General features: G+C 43.8%; 1 long non-coding RNA gene across 1 annotated transcript; it reads left to right on the forward strand.

The window, feature by feature from the left end:
- Positions 1-6,321: 6,321 nt before the first annotated feature.
- Positions 6,322-21,788, forward strand: LOC115081949. Its single transcript, XR_003854042.1, has 3 exons — positions 6,322-6,516; positions 8,467-8,684; positions 21,088-21,788. It is a non-coding gene; the product is annotated as an uncharacterized LOC115081949 (long non-coding RNA).
- The last annotated feature ends 1,325 nt before the right edge of the window (positions 21,789-23,113 follow it).

Consider the following 23,113-nt stretch of genomic DNA (forward strand, 5'->3'; position numbering starts at 1 on the left):
CACCTTGAACAGAGTCAACATCCAGAGATGAGGTATGAGACGGAACCTCTACGCTTCCCTTGAAAGGGAACTCCTCAGGATGAGCCATGTTGACAATGACGGGTAAGATCAGAGTACGGCCTCTGGCAACCTAAGACAGTCTCATGGCCCTGAGAGTGATGAGCTAGGCAGAAGCGTAGGCTGTGTGATGGTATGCAAGGGGGTGTGTGAGAACCTAGAAGGGGCAGATGAGAGGCCACAAGAACAAAAGAAGTACTGAGTGTTAAAATAGATTTAATAATGAAGGAAGGCATTAATTCCTTCATGGAGAAGCAACACAAAAGAAAGTGGACAATTAGTAAGCATAATATGTGATAGGCGCATGAGGGAAAAGTGCCAGCAAATGCAAATTGTCTGTCTCCATCTTGCTGGACAGGAGGCTCAACCCCCACGGTCTGGACTGATCTGGGTACATATAGGGAATGAAGAACATAAGAAATTGCCATGCTGGGTCAGACCAAGGATCCATCAAGCCCAGCATCCTGTTTCCAACAGAGGCCAAACCAGGCCACAAGAACCTGGCAAGTACCCAAACACTAAGAAGATCTCATGCTACTGAAGCAATTAATAGCAGTGGCTATTCCCTAAGTAAACTTGATTAATAGCCGCTCTTTGCTTAGATTGTGGACTTTTTCCTCAACCACTTCTTGGTTGATACACCCTCGAACCCTGTAAATAGTTACCCAGTTTCCATGTTATCTTGTTATTCTCTTGTACTCATAGTTATTGTTATATGTAATGGCACTGCCAAAAGGTTTTAAGTTATCTGTAAACCGATACAATGTGCAAACGGTTGTCGGTATATAAAAATCTCTAAATAAATAAATAAAGGACTTCTCTAAATAAATAAATAAATAGTGGACGCCTCTAAATGAATGAATAAATAAATAAATAAATAAATAAATAAATAATGGGCCTAAATAAATAAATAAATAAATAAATAAAGGACGGACTTCTCTTCCAAGAACTTATCCAAACCTTTTTTAAACCCAGCTACACTAACTGCACTAACCACATCCTCTGGCAACAAATTCCAGAGCTTTATTGTGCGTTGAGTGAAAAAGAACTTTCTCTGATTAGCCTTAAATGTGCCCCATGCTAACTTCATGGAGTGCCCCCTAGTCCTTCTATTATTTGAAAGTGTAAATAACCGAGTCACATCCACTCGTTCAGGTGATGTTGACATGTGAAGCGGATGCTAAGCTTAGTCCTGGGGGAATTCTGCACAAAATTCCCCCTTCCCGCAGATTTCCTCCCTCTCCCCGCAGATTTCCCCCCCTCGCCTCGCACAATCCACCGAAGCTGAATGATCTGTCGGAAGAGGAAACGAGACCCGGAAGCATTGCAGCACGAGCGGGTCGGCCTCCGCGCACAGGGAGCGGAAGCATCACGGCACGAGCGAGTTCAACGTGAAGAGAGAGCAGAAGAATGGCGGCAGGTGCGAGCGCACGAAGAGCAGAGGCATCGCAGGAGAGGTTCCCGCCTGGAGAGCAGAGACAGCACGGCAGGGGCGAGGTTAGCAAGCTGCACTGTGCAAAGGCCAGGACCCTACAATCAGAGGGGGGAGGGGAAGGGGGGAGAGCGAGGGAAGGGGGAGAGAATGAGAGGGGAGAGGGGAGGAGAGGGAATGGGAGGAGAGGGAATGGGAGAAGAGAGGGGGAGGGAGAGAGAAGGGGAGAGAGGGAAAGTAGAGAGGAGTGTGAGAGAGGGGGAGGGGGGAGAGTGTTTCTAGTGGGGGCTCGAGGTATGAGGGGGAAAGCAGAATGGGGACGGGCAGAGGCCAAGGGGGATTCATATTTCCATTTGTTCTGAGCCAGAGGTTTGCGGCCTTTTGACGCGTGTGCCCTGGCACCGGACAGCCGAGCGGACTCTGACTTCCGCCGCAGAGGTCGCGTTTATAACCAAACATCATCTCCTGCTGCGCAAGACCCGGCCCCTCAGCAGCGGGAGATGTTTGGTTAAATGCGGCTCCTCCTGCTGCTGCTGCTGCACGTGAGGCTTGGAGCTCGCTTGCTGATTCAGGTAAGCGGCGGCGCTCGTTGTCCGCTCGGCTGTCCAGCGCCGTGGGTGGCTGCCCCTGGCCTAGAGCCGGTGGAGATGTGAATCCTCCTTTTGACCTGTGCTTCTCTTCCTGTTTACCTCCGGTCATGAAAATACTGGATTGCACTGACATGCAGAATAATTTGCCAAAAATATTGCATTGTGTTGACAAATAAATGTGCAGAATTTTGCAGAACTCAGGAAATGTACGGGCGGAATTTTCAGTTTTGTTGCGCAGAATTCTCCCAGGAGTATGAGCTGTTAGTCGGGTTTCTGCTTGTAGCAAACCCAAACTTGTTTTGGAGGCCTCCTCTTTCCAGTAGATTGGAATCATTTTGGTTTATCTTAAGTTTATCTTTATCTTTTACCTCTTCAGACAGAGAGAAGGCGACGCACTTCTGGGGAACGCCAGAAAGAATTTGAGGGATCCGCATCTCTGTTCTCCACAAGAAGCAACTCGGTCGTGGACGACGCCCATAACGGAGAACTTTGTGGACGACGCTTATCTAACCAAGACTTTCACACGGCTCTGAATCACGAGAAGCTGGTGGGACCCCCTTCGATGAAGCTTTGTCGAGGAGGCCCAGTAGACAAAATGAAGAAGACCAGGAGAAGGAGATTTCTTTTGTTTCTCATTAAAGACACAAGAGAACATAGACTGCATGGTATAAGAAAGGCATAACATTTCCATGTGAAGACTTCCTTGTGAAGACTTCCTTGTGAAGACTTCCTTGTGAAGACGACCTTGTGAAGACGACCTTGTGAAGACGACCTTGTGAAGACGACCTTGTGAAGACGACCTTGTGAAGACTTCCATGTGAAGACTTCCTTGTGAAGACTACCTTGACAATATGACGTTCCATACTACTTAGACATCACTACCATGCATTTGCAGTGTACCGGAGCAGTATTATTATATTATTGCCTGTGATGTACCATTATCCTGTGACAATGTATTTATTATATTATTACCTGTGATGTACCATTATCCTGTGACTATGTATTTATTTATATTATTGCCTGTGATGCACCATTATCCTGTGACTATGTATTTATTATATTATTACCTGTGATGTACCATTATCCTGTGACTATGTATTTATTATATTATTGCCTGTGATGTACCATTATCCTGTGTCTATGTATTTATTATATTATTACCTGTGATGTACCATTATCCTGTGACTATGTATTTATTATATTATTACCTGTGATGTACCATTATCCTGTGACTATGTATTTATTTATATTATTACCTGTGATGTACCATTATCCTGTGACTATGTATTTATTTATTTAATTATTTTTGATATACCTATACTCAAGACATTAACATTGAGCTAATAACTGTTAATAAACAACCCTTCTCAACAAAGCACCGTGTGTCTATTATTTTTTCCCATCCCCGCTCACCCTTTGCTCAAGTAAGTTTCTATAGATGATCTGGCGAGCAGACCACAGCTGCAGGGTGACTGTGGGGTTTTTGGATGTCTGTGGACTGATTCATTCCCAGATGGAGTCTGCTGTTTATCCGCTCTCCAGCCTCGATAAATCCGCCAGGTTTTCTGAAATTGCCCATGCGATTTGCGTTTTACGCGCAGTAATTTCGGCTACAGCGCAGAGTTTCCCCAAGTTTGTTCTGGACCCACCCCTAAGGAAGGTGGGATGGGTGATTTCCAGGTACTCGCCCCTCGAGGGCCTACTTCATTCCAGCTCCTGGGCTGCTTCTAAGAGACTACTGTGTGAGTGTTACCATCAAGGGTCTGTTCCTGAACTCTGCATCCCCTGCCTACTCACTATATTCAGTTTCTCTGCAGCTCAGTTATCCAGGGATCGCTGTTCCAGTACCTGAGGGACCTCAGCCCAGCCGGGCGCTTCCAGCTCACTACTGCCTCCTCTGGTGGTTCCATATACTGTTTAATAAAAGAACTAGTGTGTGTCTGTCTCCATTAGGGATGTGAATCGTTTTTGAGCGATTAAAATTACAGTCAGATAATTTTAAAATCGTCCAAAATCGTTAGAGTGCACGATACAATACAAATGCCCCCGATTTATCGTCAGGGGCATTTGTATTGTATCGTTAAATAGGGTGCGGGAAAACCGGCACACCAAAAAAACCCTAAAACCCACCCCGAACCTTTAAAACAAATCCCCCACCATCCCGAACCCCCCCCCCCCAAATGTTTTAAATTACCTGGGGTCCAGTGGGGGGTGTGTGTGTGTGTGTGTGTCCCGACACGATCTCCAGCTCTCTGGCCACGGCTGCGTTGAGAAATGGCGCCGGTGGCCCTTTGCCCTTATCATGTGACAGGGCAAAGGTAGCGCCGGTGCCATTTTGGTTCCTGGCTCCCGACGTCATGCGTGCAGATCGCTCCTGGAACCCCAGGGACTTTTGGCCAGCTTGGGGGGGCCTCCTGACCCCCACAAGACTTGCCAAAAGTCCAGCGGGGGTCCGGGAGCGACCTCCTGCACGCGAGCCGTATTGCCAATCTTCAAAATGGCGCCGGCGCTACCTTTGCCCTCACTATGTCATACGGGCGACCTCACTCCTGCCCTGCAGCACCTCCTGCTATTCCAGTACTGAGACCCTGGCACACAGCTCTGCCAATGCACCTCACTCCTGCCCTGCAGCACCTCCTGGTATTCTAGTACTGAGACCCTCACACACAGCTCTGCCAATGCACCTCACTCCTACCCTGCAGCAGCCCCTGCTATTCCAGTACTGTGACCCTCACGCACAGCTCTGCCAATGCACCTCACTCCTGCCCTGCAGCAGCCCCTGCTATTCCAGTACTGAGACCCTCACGCACAGCTCTGCCAATGCACCTCACTCCTGCCCTGCAGCAGCCCCTGCTATTCCAGTACTGAGACCCTCACACACAGCTCTGCCAATGCACCTCACTCCTACCCTGCAGCAGCCCCTGCTATTCCAGTACTGTGACCCTCACGCACAGCTCTGCCAATGCACCTCACTCCTGCCCTGCAGCACCTCCTGCTATTCCAGTACTGAGACCCTCACACACAGCTCTGCAAATGCACCTCACTCCTACCCTGCAGCACCTCCTGCTATTCCAGTACTGAGACTCTCACACACAGCTCTGCCAATGCACCTCACTCCTACCCTGCAGCACCTCCTGCTATTCCAGTACTGAGACCCTCACACACAGCTCTACCAATGCACCTCACTCCTGCCCTGCAGCACCCCCTGCTATTCCAGTACTGAGACCCTCAGATACAGCTCTGCCAATGCACCTCACTCCTGCCCTGCAGCACCCCCTGCTATTCCAGTACTGAGACCCTCAGATACAGCTCTGCCAATGCACCTCACTCCTGCCCTGCAGCACCCCCTGCTATTCCAGTACTGAGACCCTCACACACAGCTCTGCGTTAGAAAGATTCTTTTATTTTAAGAGAGAACATTTCATTCTTGTGATTGCGGGCGAGGAGCTGTTAACCCCTGGATGGTGTAATACAAGAGAGTCGTGGAAAGAGGGTTAAAAAACCCGGAGCCTCTGTCCCCAGCTGCAATATGGAGAAACAGGCTGGATCCTTTACAACTATAGGGAAGCCCTGGGAGAAGTGGAAATCCTAACATTCTCTGGGGCGGGGGAATAAAGGAAGGGCTGGGGATATTGCTCTGTACCTTGTATCGGCTGATGACTGAATTATGATGGATAGAGACATTGTGGACTTGCTGTTTTCCTGATAAAAAAAAGTTTATTGTAATAAAAATCACACAGAAGTGTGTTTAAATAAAACAGAGGCTGAATGTGAACCGGGTGGCTTATAAATGGCTCCTTCTGAGCCCTGAGCCACCGGTGGATCCTGGGAGGCTGTGGTGCTCCTGGTAAAGATATCTTTATGGAGGTGGGGGGAGGCAAGATGGGATCACAATAATCAGGAAGGGGCTGATGGGATTTTGAAAGGAAAAAGTTTATGGGAAAGAAACATGGAAATGCTGACTTCCTGTTCAGGGAGGGGGGAAGGGCAAGACTCCTGAAAAAGTGGGGAGGTGTCTGACGGGGTCAGTATACAGTGCAGGGAGGTAGGTCAAAACCCCAGAAACAAAAAATCCCCGGAACCAAAAATCTGCAGGGAAAGGGGGAAGAAATACCAGGTGACACAGAGTCAGTCGGGCTGGTTCCTTCCCCCCTGAAGCATCGGAGAAACCTGAGACACAGGTGTGGGAGGAAGAGGGTGGGGCCTCGGGAACCAATCCCTGGCCAGCAGGGGAGGGGAAGGAAGAGGGTGGGGCCTCGGGAACCAATCCCTGGCCAGCAGGGGAGGAGTCTCCATCCTATAAAAAAAGGAGCCAAGGTGAAGCATTTCAAGTCTCTTTCCAGGTACTGGAGAGGAGGGAGTGGGACCAGGCTGCCTGATGCTGCTGAGGACTGCTTTACTGTGGGAGAAAGGACTGAAACCCTGGTACCAGAGAAGGTGAGTGTGCAGATTCAAAACCTTCCCTTTTTTTATTGCTAATGAACTATTTCCAAGGCTGCCAATTGGGTGGAGGTATTTCTGGGGAGTGTGGTAGAGAGCAGAGATAGGAGGGAGGAGGCAGAGAGGGCAGCAGGGCTGCACTTAAATTCTTTGCTGGCCTGTTTTGGGACACTTTTTTTTTGGATTGTTAGGATTTGTGGCAGGGAGAGAAGAGGTCTGTGAAATAGAGATGAAGCTTCAAGGGGAGATGCCAGGCTCAGCACTCACTGGTTGGGCTTGGTGCCTCCCTGCCAGCCCAGTGAGGGTTTTAATCCTGTAAGGGGCACCAGTGGATAAATTTTATAACTGAGAGCCTTTGGACTTTTGATGTTCCTGGGAGTGTTAGTAGCCAGGGAGCCAGTTTGGAAAATGGAGCAGTGGAGTCAATCAGATGGACGGGGGCTGACAAGAGTTGAAAGGAAACTTAATATAGTGTTAGAGAACAAATCAGACCTGCCAGAGCCCTGCTTAAAATGCTTAATCTCTGCTGGTGGACCTGGGACCTTTGGCAGAGGGTTAGACTCCTGCAGCCAGTGTGTGGCAGGGCCTGATTTGTCCTCGAGCACTGTAAGTTGTGTGCCAGGTCTTGCAAGCTAAAGAAGGTTATAAGTATTTGGCAGGGCTCTGATGCTATTCTTTAGCTTGTGTGCCAGGTCTTGCAAGCTAAAGAAGGTTATAAGCATTTGGCAGGGCTCTGATGCTATTTAGCTTGTGCCAGGTCTTGCAAGCCTACGAAGGCTGGTTAGGCCCTGGAACAAGCCAGGCTGAATCATTTCTAGGTGGTTCCCTGATAATTCCCTGAGTTCCCTGATAATTCCCTGATAATTCAAGGGTCCATCAAGCCCAGGATGCTGGGCTTGATGGACCCTTGGTCTGACCCAGCATGGCAATATCTTATAATTGAGAAGGCCCTGAATTAAAGGAAGGCTTGTTGAAACAGCCAAGTAGAGTTTTTTTTCTGAACATCAGTAGACAGGGTTCTTGTCTTAGATCAGGGGGGCGTGGCATTCCAGATGTTTGGCCCTGCTATCAGAGGGCTCGTTCTCTGGTGGCTGCATGAAAGGTGGATTTGGTTGGGAGGGTGCATAGTGATCCCTGTAGGCTTCTCTGATAGGTCTCAAGGTGTGGATAGTGAGTGGGCATGGAAGATTGATAGGGATTTGTTTGTGAATGCTCTTGTGAACGATAGTGAGTCTTGTGTAAGATTCTAAAGCTTATGAGTAGCCAGTGGAGAGTTAAGTCAGTAAGGATCATTTGACTTAGTTTGTGGGATATGATTAGGTGTTTGGTTTTGGAAGTATTGAGGGCAAGGTTCATTTGGGTGAGTAATTGGTTGATAGTATTGAGGTGTGTTTCCCATGGAGTGATTTGGGGATAGATTCAGTGATAGGGATTAGAATTTGGACGTTAACTGCATAGATGAAGTGTGTGAGCCCTGGTCGGATAAGTTTACATAAGATTACTGTTTTGGTGCTGATGAACTTGCAAAATCCAAATTGGGATGGATATAGAATGTGTTTTTGTAAAGTGTTTGGTATGTTGGGTGTTTACTACTTTTTTGAGTAGTTTAAGCTAAGAAGTGGGGAATGGCTATTGGCCTGAAGATAGCTGGATCTGAGGGGCCCCAGTATCCTGCGGGTGCAACAGTGGATGGCTGTTTTCAATGTTCATGCTTTAGTGATAGGTCCTGTGGGAAGTGCTTGTGCCAAAGACATAGTTTTGACGCACATACACACATATATCGCTATATATATTGTCTATTTTATTAAATAAAAGGGATACAAACATATATAATACTAAACATTTGAGTTATTTCAGAATTATATAAATACATATTTGAACAAGTAGTGTTCTAGTCCTGAATAGCCTTTTCCCTAAGCTGTGACACCTTTTCTTGGACCAACACAGGAATTATCATTCTACATGAGCTTTGGAGAGCATCCAGGTCATGTCTTTAGAAGAAGGGAGCTGATTGGTCTGGAAAGCTCATACAGTACTGGGGTAAAAGGAGCAAGGATTAATTATGTGAGGCCTGACCAGATTGCATTACACATGTTCATCTGCACTAAAATACCCCATCACTGCTGCAAAGATCACCATTCAAGCTCTAAAATCAACATTTACAGGTGAATTGAGCATGTCGGTGTAAGATGCTATTGGAGCAGTTTTCTAAAGTTATTTACCTGTGAAGTGCACTTAATGTAGATAAAACCTATTGACAATGAGGGTAAAGCAGATTTACTCATGTAAAACCTAGTTTTAAGCCTGTAAATGGTGTAGGGCTGGAAATAAAAATGATTCAAAATACGTTTAATGAACTTCAAGCCCTGGCTGAAAGCAGACAAGGCAATGGATGGCCCCAGATTCTGTTGCACTTCCATGTTAACCGGCCTCAGGTTCAGTAAAGAGAAGTGGAGGGGAATCTGATCCTGGGGGTTTGTGTTTGCAGTCGGTTGTACATGCAAGAACCAGTAAAAAAAGTGTAATGTCCTACATGACCTCTGCTTACACTACAACTGTCAGATCTGAGAGCCTATTTCCCAGAAAACCATCCTAAAGCAGATGAGGATACAAATATCATAAAAACCCTGATACAGATACAAGGAATCAGCAAAGAATCCAAACACAGATGCTAAAAGGCAAAAGAGAACCAAACACCCAAGCATCTTTAACCCCACCATATTTAGGGGAAAAAATATGCCAACCTTACTGCTTTCTTGCACCTCCCACCCCATCTCATTCACCAGTTTTATAAAGTGGGAAAAGGCTGATGCCCCCACCCAGGACTCGAGGTGTACAAGAAGTTTGGAGTGAGGACAATCATTGACAAGATAGAAGGGAAGTGTGCACACAAATATATAGATATATACACAAACACAGTGTGATTATGTATACATAAAAATACAAAGCACACATAAATACTACACACATGCTACACAAACATATATACTACACACATATATATACACAACCACAGTGTAAACATGTATACATAAAAATACAAAGCACACATAAATACTACACACATATATAGGCACCAGTCACACATGCACACACCATAAATGATATGAACTTACAACACACACTTGCATATAAATAAAATGCACCCATGTGTATATATAGACATAAAACGCACCCATGTATATACTTTCTATGCTCCTGGAAAGACTGGTTAATAGTTCAATTTAACCAAATTAGCTGCCATTTTATTGCCATTTTATTGCTCTCTGGTTATTTTTCTCCCCTTTACATAGTGCTTTGTAATTCCTGAGGAGACTGAATCGAGGCGGAGGAGTCTCCACTGTTTTGGCAGCACTTTTATCCCTTATAGGCAACATTTTACAATAATAGATGCAGGGTCTCTTCCTTTCTTATAGGTAACATTGTACAGGAATAGATGCAGGGTCTCTTCCATTCTTATAGGTAACATTGTACAGGAATAGATGCAGGGTCTCTTCCATTCTTATAGGTAACATTATACAGGAATAGATGCAGGGTCTCTTCCATTCTTATAGGTAACATTATACAGGAATAGATGCAGGGTCTCTTCCATTCTTATAGGTAACATTATACAGGAATAGAGGCAGGCTCTCTTCCATTCTTATAGGTAACATTATACAGGAATAGAGGCAGGCTCTCTTCCATTCTTATAGGTAACATTATACAGGAATAGAGGCAGGCTCTCTTCCATTCTTATAGGTAACATTATACAGGAATAGAGGCAGGCTCTCTTCCATTGTTATAGGTAACATTATACAGGAATAGAGGCAGGCTCTCTTCCATTCTTATAGGTAACATTATACAGAATAGATGCAGGGTCTCTCCTGTCAGGCTCTGTTGGCAGCAGTTCTCTTCCTTTCTTATAGGTAACATTATACAGGAATAGATGGAGGGTTCTCTTCCTTTCTTGTAGGTAACATACAGGAATAGATGCAGGCTCTCTTCCTTTCTTGTAGGTAACATTATACAGGAATAGATGGAGGGTCTCTTCCATTGTTATAGGTAACATTATACAGAATAGATGCAGGGTCTCTTCCATTGTTATAGGTAACATTATACAGAATAGATGCAGGGTCTCTTCCATTGTTATAGGTAACATTATACAGAATAGATGCAGGGTCTCTTCCATTGTTATAGGTAACATTATACAGAATAGATGCAGGGTCTCTTCCTTATAGGTAACATTATACAGAATAGATGCAGGGTCTCTTCCATTCTTATAGGTAACATTATACAGAATAGATGCAGGGTCTCTTCCATTCTTATAGGTAACATTATACAGAATAGATGCAGGGTCTCTTCCATTCTTATAGGTAACATTATACAGGAATAGATGCAGGCTCTCTTCCATTCTTATAGATAACATTATACAGGAATAGATGCAGGGTCTCTTCCTTTCTTATAGGTAACATTATACAGGAATAGATGCAGGGTCTCTTCCTTTCTTATAGGTAACATTATACAGGAATAGATGCAGGGTCTCTTCCTTTCTTATAGATAACATTATACAGGAATAGATGCAGGGTCTCTTCCTTTCTTATAGGTAACATTATACAGGAATAGATGCAGGGTCTCTTCCTTTCTTATAGGTAACGTTATACAGGAATAATGTAGGGTCTCTCCTGTCAGGATGTTGGCAGCAGTTCTCTTCCTTTATTATAGGTGACATTATACAGGAATAGATGCAGGGTCTCTTCCTTTCGTAAAGGTAACATTATACAGGAATAGATGCAGGGTCTCTTCCATTGCTATAGGTAACATTATACAGGAATAGATGCAGGGTCTCTTCCATTGCTATAGGTAACATTATACAGGAATAGATGCAGGGTCTCTTCCATTGCTATAGGTAACATTATACAGGAATAGATGCAGGGTCTCTTCCATTGTTATAGGTAACAATATACAGGAAAAGATGGAGGGTCTCTTCCATTCTTATAGGTAACATTACACAGGAATAAATGCAGGGTCTCTCCTGTCAGGATGTGTTGGCAGCAGTTCTCTTCCTTTCTTATAGGTAACATTATACAGTTATAGATGCAGGCTCTCTTCCATTTTTATAGGTAACCACATACAGGAATAGATGCAGGCTCTCTTCCATTCTTATAGGTAACATTATACAGGAATAGATGGCGGGTCTCTTCCTTTCTTATAGGTAACATTATACAGGAATAGATCCAGGCTCTCTTCCATTCTTATAGGTGACATTATACAGGAATAGATCCAGGCTCTCTTCCATTCTTATAGGTAACATTATACAGGAATAGATGTTGGGTCTCCCCTGTCAGGCTGTGTTGGCAGCAGTTCTCTTCCTTTCTTATAGGTAACATTATACAGGAATAAATGCAGGGTCTCTTCCATTCTTATAGGTAACATTATACAGGAATAGATGCAGGGTCTCTTCCTTTCTTATAGGTAACATTATACAGGAATAGATGCAGGCTCTCTTCCTTTCTTATAGGTAACATTATACAGGAATAGATGGAGGGTCTCTTCCTTATAGGTAACATTATACAGGAATAGATGCAGGGTCTCTTCCTTTCTTATAGGTAACATTATACAGGAATAGATGCAGGGTCTCTTCCTTATAGGTAACATTATACAGGAATAGATGCAGGGTCTCTTCCTTTCTTATAGGTAACATTATACAGGAATAGATGCAGGGTCTCTTCCTTTCTTATAGGTAACATTATACAGGAATAGATGCAGGGTCTCTTCCTTTCTTATAGGTAACATTATACAGGAATAGATGTAGGGTCTCTTCCATTCTTATAGGTAACATTGTACAGGAATAGATGTAGGGTCTCTTCCATTCTTATAGGTAACATTATACAGGAATAGATGTAGGGTCTCTTCCATTCTTATAGGTAACATTGTACAGGAATAGATGTAGGGTCTCTTCCATTCTTATAGGTAACATTGTACAGGAATAGATGCAGGGTCTCTTCCATTCTTATAGGTAACATTATACAGGAATAGATGCAGGGTCTCTTCCATTCTTATAGATGCTGGCTCTCTTGCTTTCTTATAGGTAACATTATACAGGAATAGATGTAGGGTCTCTTCCATTCTTATAGGTAACATTGTACAGGAATAGATGTAGGGTCTCTTCCATTCTTATAGGTAACATTATACAGGAATAGATGCAGGGTCTCTTGTGCCACGCTGTTGGCAGCAGTTCTCTTCCTTTCTTATAGGTAACATTATACAGGAATAGATGCAGGGTCTCATGCTTTCTTATAGGTAACATTATACATGAATAGATGCAGGGTCTCTTCCTTTCTTATAGGTAACATTATACAGGAATAGATGCAGGGTCTCATGCTTTCTTATAGGTAACATTATACAGGAATAGATGCAGGGTCTCATGCTTTCTTATAGGTAACATTATACAGGAATAGATGCAGGGTCTCTTCCTTTCTTATAGGTAACATTATACAGGAATAGATGCAGGGTCTCTTCCTTTCTTATAGGTAACATTATACAGGAATAGATGCAGGGTCTCTTCCATTCTTATAGGTAACATTATACAGGAATAGATGCAGGGTCTCTTCCATTCTTATAGGTAACATTATACAGGAATAGATGCAGGGTCTCTTCCTTTCTTATAGGTAACATTATACAGGAATAGATGCAGGGTCTCTTCCTTTCTTATAGGTAACATTATACAGGAATAGATGCAGGGTCTCTTCCATTCTTATAGGTAACATTATACAGGAATAGATGCAGGGTCTCTTGTGTCAGGCTGTGTTGGCAGCAGTTCTCTTCCATTCTTATAGGTAACATTATACAGGAATAGATGCAGGGTCTCATGCTTTCTTATAGGTAACTATAGCAGCAATGAAGACACAGGCAGGAAAAAAGGGCCGGGCCTCCTGTGGGTCTCTTTTCTATTGTACATAGATACCATGTGTCATCACATCATTGGCTCCTCTCCACATAGCAACAGAGGTGTCACTACACTATTGGCTTGGCTCAGGGGGTGTGTACGGATCATTTCATTGGCTGCCTCTGACAAGGGACAACCAGCCCTTGTTTCAGGCAATCAGGGTTAATTATAAGCTAGAGAAATACATGACAGTCAGGTATCCTCTCCTAGGCAGAGAGGTTTAAGCACAAGTGATGCTTTATTCAATGCAAAGGTCAGGGAGAAGGGAAGTTAGTGTTAAACCCTGACATGGCCAGCCGGCAAAGCTCATAATTCCCACAGTAACTTTATACATTAATAGATGCAGGGTCTCATCCATTCTTATAGGTAACATTACACAGGAATAGATGCAGGGTCTCTCCTGTCAGGCTGTGTTGGCAGCAGTTCTCTTCCTTTCTTATAGGTAACGTTATACTGGAATAGATGCAGGGTCTCTTCCATTGTTATAGGTAACATTATACAGGAATAGATGGAGGGTCTCTTCCATTCTTATAGGTAACATTATACAGGAATAGATGCAAGCTCTCTTCCATTCATATAGGTAACATTATACAGGAATAGATGCAGGCTCTTCCATTCTTATAGGTAACATTATACAGGAATAGATGCAGGGTCTCTTCCTTTCTTATAGGTAACATTATACAGGAATAGATGCAGGGTCTCTTCCTTTCTTATAGGTAACATTATACAGGAATAGATGCAGGCTCTCTTCCATTCTTGTAGGTAACATTATACAGGAATAGATGCAGGCTCTCTTCCATTCTTATAGGTAACATTATACAGGAATTGATTGAGGGTCTCTTCCATTGTTATAGGTAACATTATACAGGAATAGAGGCAGGCTCTCTTCCATTCTTATAGGTAACATTATACAGGAATAGAGGCAGGCTCTCTTCCATTCTTATAGGTAACATTATACAGGAATAGATGCAGGGTCTCTTCCATTCTTATAGGTAACATTATACAGGAATAAATGCAGGGTCTCTCCTGTCAGGCTGTGTTGGCAGCAGTTCCCTTCCTTTCTTATAGGTAACATTATACAGGAATAAATGCAGGGTCTCTCATGTCAGGCTGTGTTGGCAGCAGTTCCCTTCCTTTCTTATAGGTAACATTATACAGGAATAGATGGAGGGTCTCTTACTTTCTTTTAGGTAACATTATACAGGAATCGATGGAGGGTCTCTTCCTTTCTTATAGGTAACATTATACCGGAATAGATGCAGGGTCTCTTCCTTTGTTATAGGTAACATTATACAGGAATTGATGGAGGGTCTCTTCCTTTCTTATAGGTAACATTATACAGGAATAGATGCAGGGTCTCTTCCTTTGTTATAGGTAACATTATACAGGAATAGATGCAGGGTCTCTTCCTTTGTTATAGGTAACATTATACAGGAATCGATGCAGGGTCTCTTCCTTTGTTATAGGTAACATTATACAGGAATCGATGCAGGGTCTCTTCCTTTGTTATAGGTAACATTATACAGGAATTGATGGAGGGTCTCTTCCTTTCTTATAGGTAACATTATACAGGAATAGATGCAGGGTCTCTTCCATTCTTGTAGGTAACATTATACAGGAATTGATGGAGGGTCTCTTCCATTGTTATAGGTAACATTATACAGGAATAAATGCAGGGTCTCTCCTGTCAGGCTGTGTTGGCAGCAGTTCCCTTCCTTTCTTATAGGTAACATTATACAGGAATAAATACAGGGTCTCTTCCATTCTTATAGGTAACATTATACAGGAATAGATGCAGGGTCTCTTCCATTCTTATAGGTAACATTATACAGGAATAGATGCAGGGTCTCTTCCATTCTTATAGGTAACATGATACAGGAATAGATGCAGTCTCTCTTCCATTCTTATAGGTAACATGATACAGGAATAGATGCAGGGTCTCTTCCACTCTTATAGGTAACATGATACAGGAATAGATGCAGGGTCTCTTCCACTCTTATAGGTAACATTATACAGGAATAGATGTAGGGTCTCTCCTGTCAGGCTATGTTGGCAGCAGTTCCCTTCCTTTCTTCTAGGTAACATTATACAGGAATCGATGGAGGGTCTCTTCCTTTCTTCTAGGTAACATTATACAGGAATAGATGCAGGGTCTCTTCCTTTCTTATAGGTAACATTATACAGGAATAGATGCAGGCTCTCTTGCTTTCTTATAGGTAACATTATACAGGAATAGATGCAGGGTCTCTTCCATTCTTATAGGTAACATTATACAGGAATAGATGCAGGCTCTCTTGCTTTCTTATAGGTAACATTATACAGGAATAGATGCAGGCTCTCTTGCTTTCTTATAGGTAACATTATACAGGAATAGATGCAGGGTCTCTTCCATTCTTATAGGTAACATTATACAGGAATAGATGCAGGGTCTCTTGTGTCAGGCTGTGTTGGCAGCAGTTCTCTTCCATTCTTATAGGTAACATTATACAGGAATAGATGCAGGGTCTCTTGTGTCAGGCTGTGTTGGCAGCAGTTCTCTTCCTTTCTTATAGGTAACATTATACATGAATAGATGCAGGGTCTCTTCCATTCTTATAGGTAACATTATACAGGAATAGATGCAGGGTCTCATGCTTTCTTATAGGTAACTATAGCAGCAATGAAGACACAGGCAGGAAAAAAGGGCCGGGCCTCCTGTGGGTCTCTTTTCTATTGTACATAGATACCATGTGTCATCACATCATTGGCTCCTCTCCACATAGCAACAGAGGTGTCACTACACTATTGGCTTGGCTCAGGGGGTGTGTACGGATCATTTCATTGGCTGCCTCTGACAAGGGACAACCAGCCCTTCTTTCAGGCAATCAGGGTTAATTATAAGCTAGAGAAATACATGACAGTCAGGTATCCTCTCCTAGGCAGAGAGGTTTAAGCACAAGTGATGCTTTATTCAATGCAAAGGTCAGGGAGAAGGGAAGTTAGTGTTAAACCCTGACATGGCCAGCCGGCAAAGCTCATAATTCCCACAGTAACTTTATACATTAATAGATGCAGGGTCTCATCCATTCTTATAGGTAACATTACACAGTAATATATGCAGGGTCTCCCCTGTCAGGCTGTGTTGGCAGCAGTTCTCTTCCATTCTTATAGGTAACGTTATACTGGAATAGATGCAGGGTCTCTCCTGTCAGGCTGTGTTGGCAGCAGTTCTCTTGCTTTCTTATAGGTAACATTATACAGGAATAGATGTAGGGTCTCTTCCTTTCTTGTAGGTAACATTATACAGGAATAGATGCAGGGTCTCTTCCTTTCTTGTTGGTTATATTATACAGGAATAGATGGAGGGTCTCCCATTCTTATAGGTAACATTATACAGGAATAGATGCAGGGTCTCTTCCATTCTTATAGGTAACATTATACAGGAATAGATGTAGGGTCTCTCCTGTCAGGCTGTGTTGGCAGCAGTTCTCTTCCTTCCTTATAGGTAACGTTATACAGGAATAGATGCAGGCTCTCTTCCTTTCTTATAGGTAACATTATACTGGAATAGATGCAGGATCTCTTCCTTACGTATAGGTAACATAGAGGAATAGATGCAGGGTCTCTTCCATTCTTATAGGTAACATTATGCAGGAATAGATGCAGGGTCTCTTCCATTCTTATAGGTAACATTATGCAGGAATAGATGCAGGGTCTCTTCCTTTCATATAGGTAACATTATACAGGAATAGATACAGGGTCTCTCCTGTCAGGCTGTGTTGGCAGCAGTTCTCTTCCTTTCTTGTAGGTAACATTATACAGGAATAGATGCAGGGTCTCTTCCTTTCTTATAGGTAACATTATACAGGAATAGATGCAGGCTCTTCCTTTCTTATAGGTAACATTATACAGGAATAGATGCAGGCTGTCTTCCATTCTTAAAGGTAACATTATACAGGAATAGATGCAGGCTCTCTTCCATTCGTATAGGTAACATACAGGAATAGATACAGGCTCTCTCCTGTCAGGCTGTGTTGGCAGCAGTTCCCTTCCTTTCTTATAGGTAACATTATACAGGAATAGATGCAGGGTCTCTTGTGTCAGGCTGTGTTGGCGGCAGTTCTCTTCCTTTCTTATAGGTAACATTATACAGGAATAGATGCAGGCTCTCTTCCATTCTTATAGGTAACATTATACAGGAATAGATGCAGGCTCTCTTCCATTCTTATTTATTTATTATTTATTTATTGGTTTTTATATACCGGAAGTTCCTGTATACAATACATATCACTCCGGTTCACATTTAACAGATATAGCTATCGCCGGGTAGGCGGTTTACATGGAACATATCAAATATAATATCATGAACAGAAGAACTATAATACAGTGTAATATATTATATTAAGAAACAACTAAGATCAACTTAGGTAACAACTTGGAACAAAAAACTGACTCAATGTGAGCATTACATTATTGTGGAAAGACAAGGCTGGATGTTTGTTCTTCCTGCTTTAGCTCTCTGGGAAAGCTTGAAGGAAGAGCCAAGTCTTGAGTTTCACCTTGAACGTTGTATGGCACGGTTCTAGGCGGAGGTCCGGTGGTAGTGAGTTCCAGAGTGACGGGCCCGCTGTGGATAGAGCGCGTTTCCTCAGGGTAGATTTTGCAGGTTGGGTGATCATTCTGTTCTGGTATGCCCTTCTGGTTGGTTTGTTAGAGTGTAGTTGAAGCTGGAAAGTTAGGTTGAGGGGGGAGATGTTATGTAGTGCCTTGTGAACCATCATGCAGGTCTTTAACTGGATCCTATATTTGATGGGGAGCCAGTGGAGGTGCTGTAGGATTGGGGTGATATGGTCCCTTTTTTTGGCATTGGTAAGGATCCTTGCAGTGGCATTGAGAACCATCTGGAGTGGCTTGGTAGTGTATGCTGGAAGGCCCTGCAGGAGTGAGTTACAGTAGTCTAATTTAGTTAGAATGATGGCTTGGAGTACTGTGCGGAAATCCCTATAGAGTAGAAGGGGCTTTAGTTTCTTTAGCACTTGTAGTTTAAAGAAGCATTCTTTTGTGGTGTTATTTATGAATTTATTGAGGCTGAGTTTGTCGTCAAGTAGTACACCCAGATCTCTGACTTGAGGTGTGGTGGAATATCCTGAGGTGTCTGGAGAGTTGATGGATGTTGGTGGGGTAGATTGATCTGGTGCTATGATGAGAATTTCCGTTTTTTTGGTGTTTAGCACCAGGTTGAGGCTGGTTAGTAGATCGTTGATGGATGAGAGGCATTTTTTCCAATAGGATATGGTTTTGTGTATGGTCTCCGTGATAGGGATGAGAATTTGAATGTCATCCGCGTATAAGAAATGGGTGAGCTTGAGGTTAGTAAGTAGATGACAGAGAGGGAGCAGGTAAATGTTGAAAAGGGTGGGTGAGAGTGATCCTTGTGGTACCCCCATCTTGACTTGGATGGGGTGAGATTCCTTGTTGTTTATCTTCACTTTGTATGTTCTGTTCTCTAGGAAGGACTTAAACCAGTTGAGAGCTGTTCCAGTGATGCCGATGACTGATAGTTCTTGTAGTAGGCTAGGGTGGTTCACGGTGTCGAAAGCTGAGGAAAGATCCAGAAGCACGAGAAGACAAGGTTGGCCTTTTCGAGATTGAAGATAATGTTGTCTGTTAGTGTGGCTAATAAGGATTCGGTGCTCTTTTTCTTTCGGAATCCATATTGGTTGTTAGTGAGGATATTGTTGTCTTCAAGGAATTCAGAAAGTTGTCTGACGATTTTCTCCATAATTTTAGCTAGCATAGGGAGGTTCGCTATAGGTCTGTAGTTAGCCAGATCTGTAGTGGGAAGGTTGGGTTTTTTGAGTAGAGGTTTGAGAAGTGCTAACTTGAGTTGTTTAGGAACTTGGCCTTGGGCGAGGGAGCAGTTAATGATATCAGCCACTGGCTTGGCAATGGTGTCATGGATTGAACTCAGCAGGTTTGATGGTATATGGTCTAAGGGGTGAGAGGACGGTTTTATCTTTATAAATGTATAATGTTATAAATTTATAAATGTATAATGTTATAAATTTATAAATGTATAATGTTACTTATAGGTAACATTATACAGGAATAGATGCAGGGTCTCTTGTGTCAGGCTGTGTTGGCGGCAGTTCTCTTGCTTTCTTATAGGTAACATTATACAGGAATAGATGCAGGGTCTCTTCCATTCTTAAAGGTAACTTTATACAGGAATAGATGCAGGGTCAGTTCCTTTCTTATAGGTAACATTATACAGGAATATAGATGCAGGTTATCTCCTGTCAGGCTGTGTTGGCAGTTGCTCTCTTCCTTTTTTTTAAATATATTTATTTATTGAATTTTTAATACAATACAAGAAATCTCTTCCTTTTTTATAGGTAACATAGAGCCAGTCTTTAAAACATACATCCTGTGATAGTGTCATTTACTTCCAGGGAGTATTAAAAGGTGAACCCTATCTACTGTTATGAGTCCTACACCAGGATAGTAATGGTCCCCTGACATCCTGATAAACAGATTCAAATTGTAGCGTATAGCTGTAATATGTTCTAACTCCTATGGTTTATGTAGTTGACGTATAATTTGCAGGGAACGGGGGTCTGGACTTTTCCTTTTGCAGGCGAGTTATAAATGAGCCGCTCTATGTATTTGTTGACATAATCGTTGCTAGTGAGCTGTCAGTCCCCTCAAAGGTTCCCCTAAAAGCACGTTCTGAAAGTCTGGAGTAGTTTGTGCTCCAAAACGTTGGGTGATCCACTCCACCGTTCTGTCCCAATATAAGTTAACTACCGGACAACTCCACCATATATGAAGGTAAGTGCATTTGCAGAAAACATTAAATTTGGGCACATTCCAAAAGTTTAAAGGAGATGGAGAGATGTGATTCCTGTATTGTCTAGAGACATAATGTTCCCCTGCTGCATAAATTGCCCCATCAGTATCCTAGCCAGAGATTTCCAAGTAGTGAAGGCGTTCTTGGGTAAGCCCGCCGGGGATTTGATATTATGAAACAAATGGGAAAGATAGTGATATGGGATGTCCCCGAAGAGCCGTCCCTTCCATTGTGTCCGGGCTCTCAACGTTGCCTGTAATGAGATTGGTGTATTGAGGATGCTCCTCTACAGCTGACATGGTTTCCAAGCTGTCGCAGACAATGGCGCATTGCCCACAACTTGTTGCTCTTATCAACTGGAAACGGATCAGAAAGGTAAAGGGCAGGTCGTCAGGCTCCTTCTCCACTACCCCTGCATGGGTTTGCCCAGTCCGTACTCTGAAGCAGTACCTGATGAGGCGCCCGTTAGTTCTCGGGTCCTTTCTGGTTCCTGGGAACGGGTGCCCTTTAACCCGGTTTCAGTTTTCCCCAGAGGGCTCTGTATGGGGGTGAGCGCGCCGGGGAGGGAAGCCAAAGATTATCGTTCGCGTTCTTTCAGCATCGGGGCAGCAGTCTCGGCCGCGGGATGTGGTATATCCGGGGCGGGCGCACAGGATAGAGGGAGGTGGAAGTCCAAGGCATTTCTGTCTTATGTGAGGGTTTAAAAACAAAAAAAGGAAAATAATAAATACGAGCACCAGCCTGCAACAATCTAAAGGGCTCGAGGGAAAGGCTGGGGTGAAGGGTTATTGATTGGTATTTTCTTCTATTGCAGAGCTCTTAAGGGTGGCCTAGGAGGCGAGGCTGCATCTGAACTCTGGGCTGTTCTTTCGTTCATTGGGCACTGAGACGGCCGTACGTCGCGCACCTCGACCTGGAGAGCTGGAATGTTTAAATATATTCCAAAAACACATCCCACAACACCAGATCAACCACTAAAGCTCTGCTCGCCCTCCCATCAGTAACCACTACGAGCCTCACTACAATCAGAGGGAGCAGCTTCAGTAGCCGGACCTCGCCTATGGAGCTCGGTACCTGAAAACCTAATGCTTCAAGATGACACGAACTTATTCAAAAAACAACTTAAAACCTGGCTATTTCACCAAACCTACAACGAAGGCATCGGTTAACAACGTCCTCACCAACCCTACAGGTCAAGACGATAAACCTATGCACCAAACAATTCGGACAAATGCATATTTACCATTGTCTAACAGTAACCAGTACTTAACTTACCAGTTAGTAAAGTTACATAGCACCATCCCACCATCAGTAAAACAGAATATTACCCTGTTACTGTGAGTAGTTATATGTTAAAGTTTGTTATAAAGTGCGTTGTAAGAAGTTGTCACTTTTGTAAACCAGAGTGAAGGCTTGCACCAAATACGTAAATAAAAGAATGTGAATGTCTCCCTGGTTCAGCAAACGAGGAACGGTAGAGGATGAGCTGTTACTGTTCTTGGGGGTGGGGAGGGGGTGCCGGATATTCTGGTGGTTCACCTGGGGGGGGGGGGTGGAAGTCTTGCAGGGAGTGGGTGACCTGCATCAAGAAGGATTTGTCTCAAATACTCATTTGTTGGCTGAGAATCACATTAGGCTGCTCGGACATAATTGTGCGACTTTGGTGCAAGGCTGAGGGTTTTATGGAAGTCGGGCGTTCCCGAGTGAATAAGCAAATTGGTTTGTTATCGTTAAGGTTTCCATGTTGTATTGTTGGGGGCTCGGGTTAGGTTCAATAAACTGTGGTCTCTTATACCAAAATAAAATTGTCCTGATTTATTGGGGGGGATGAGTGAGCGCATGTCCTGACTCCCTGTGTTATGAGAGACTGAGGCTGAGACCAGGGCCTGCCTGTGCCTATCCTAACCCACCAGGCACCTGGGCTCTGAGCCCTCCTAATCTCAGGTTATTACTGCTGCCTTCTCCTCCATTCCCCACTAGGGAGAGGGACCCTCTCTGTCCGTTCTGCCTGCTTTATGATAGGTATAGACTGTATCCCCTCCTCCCACTGGTGAATAATATCTGGGTACAGTGTGTGACAGGAGCTCGCTGCAGTGTGGTCACCAGGTCCCCCTCTCACACACGGTTTATAAAACCAGCAGTGTACAGTACAGATTGAGTGTGAGTGCTGCCTCACTTCCCTCTCCTCACTTGTAGTCAGCACAGAGCAAAGCTGCTGTGTGTGGAGGAGAGAAGTTTGCATTACCTGTGTGTGTGCAGCTTGCATTGTGCTGCCCTACGGCAGAGTCTGGGTTTGTAGTGTGTATTGTGCTGGGCTAGAGGGGGTGCGTGTGTACACGCATGATGTGCGCACCTTGTATGTTATCTTGTTCTAGTAGAAAGATGACAGGGAATGTCAGGGCTCAGGCTCCCCCCAGCCTATGCTGCTCCGTGCATCAGTGAAATGCATGGTCTGAGGTCAGTGAGAACGAGCCCAATCACTTATTCTCATTAATGCATTGATCCTTCAGCCTGGGCACTGAATGCTGGTGACACTAGCAGCTGCCGTAGCAAACAAGGGTCAATGTAGTAAGCCCTGCATTAATCTTACTGCTTGCACTAAAAAAAAAAAAAGTAATTCCTGATGCAGTAAGCATGGAGGGGGAAGAGAGCGCATGGGGCATAATCCAAGAGGAAGAGGGACAGCACCAGCAGCTTTGCCAAATCACTGGTGAGAGGTCAGGGCAGCAGAAAACATTGCTTCTGTGCATTCTACGTGATTTCAAAATTATAATTTGCCAGATTGGAAATGTAACTCCTATTGGAGGTGGAATGAGCTAATTTTACTGCAGCTCTGATCA

Source organism: Rhinatrema bivittatum, unplaced genomic scaffold (genome assembly GCF_901001135.1).
Source record: "Rhinatrema bivittatum unplaced genomic scaffold, aRhiBiv1.1, whole genome shotgun sequence".
NCBI lineage: Eukaryota > Metazoa > Chordata > Amphibia > Gymnophiona > Rhinatrematidae > Rhinatrema > Rhinatrema bivittatum.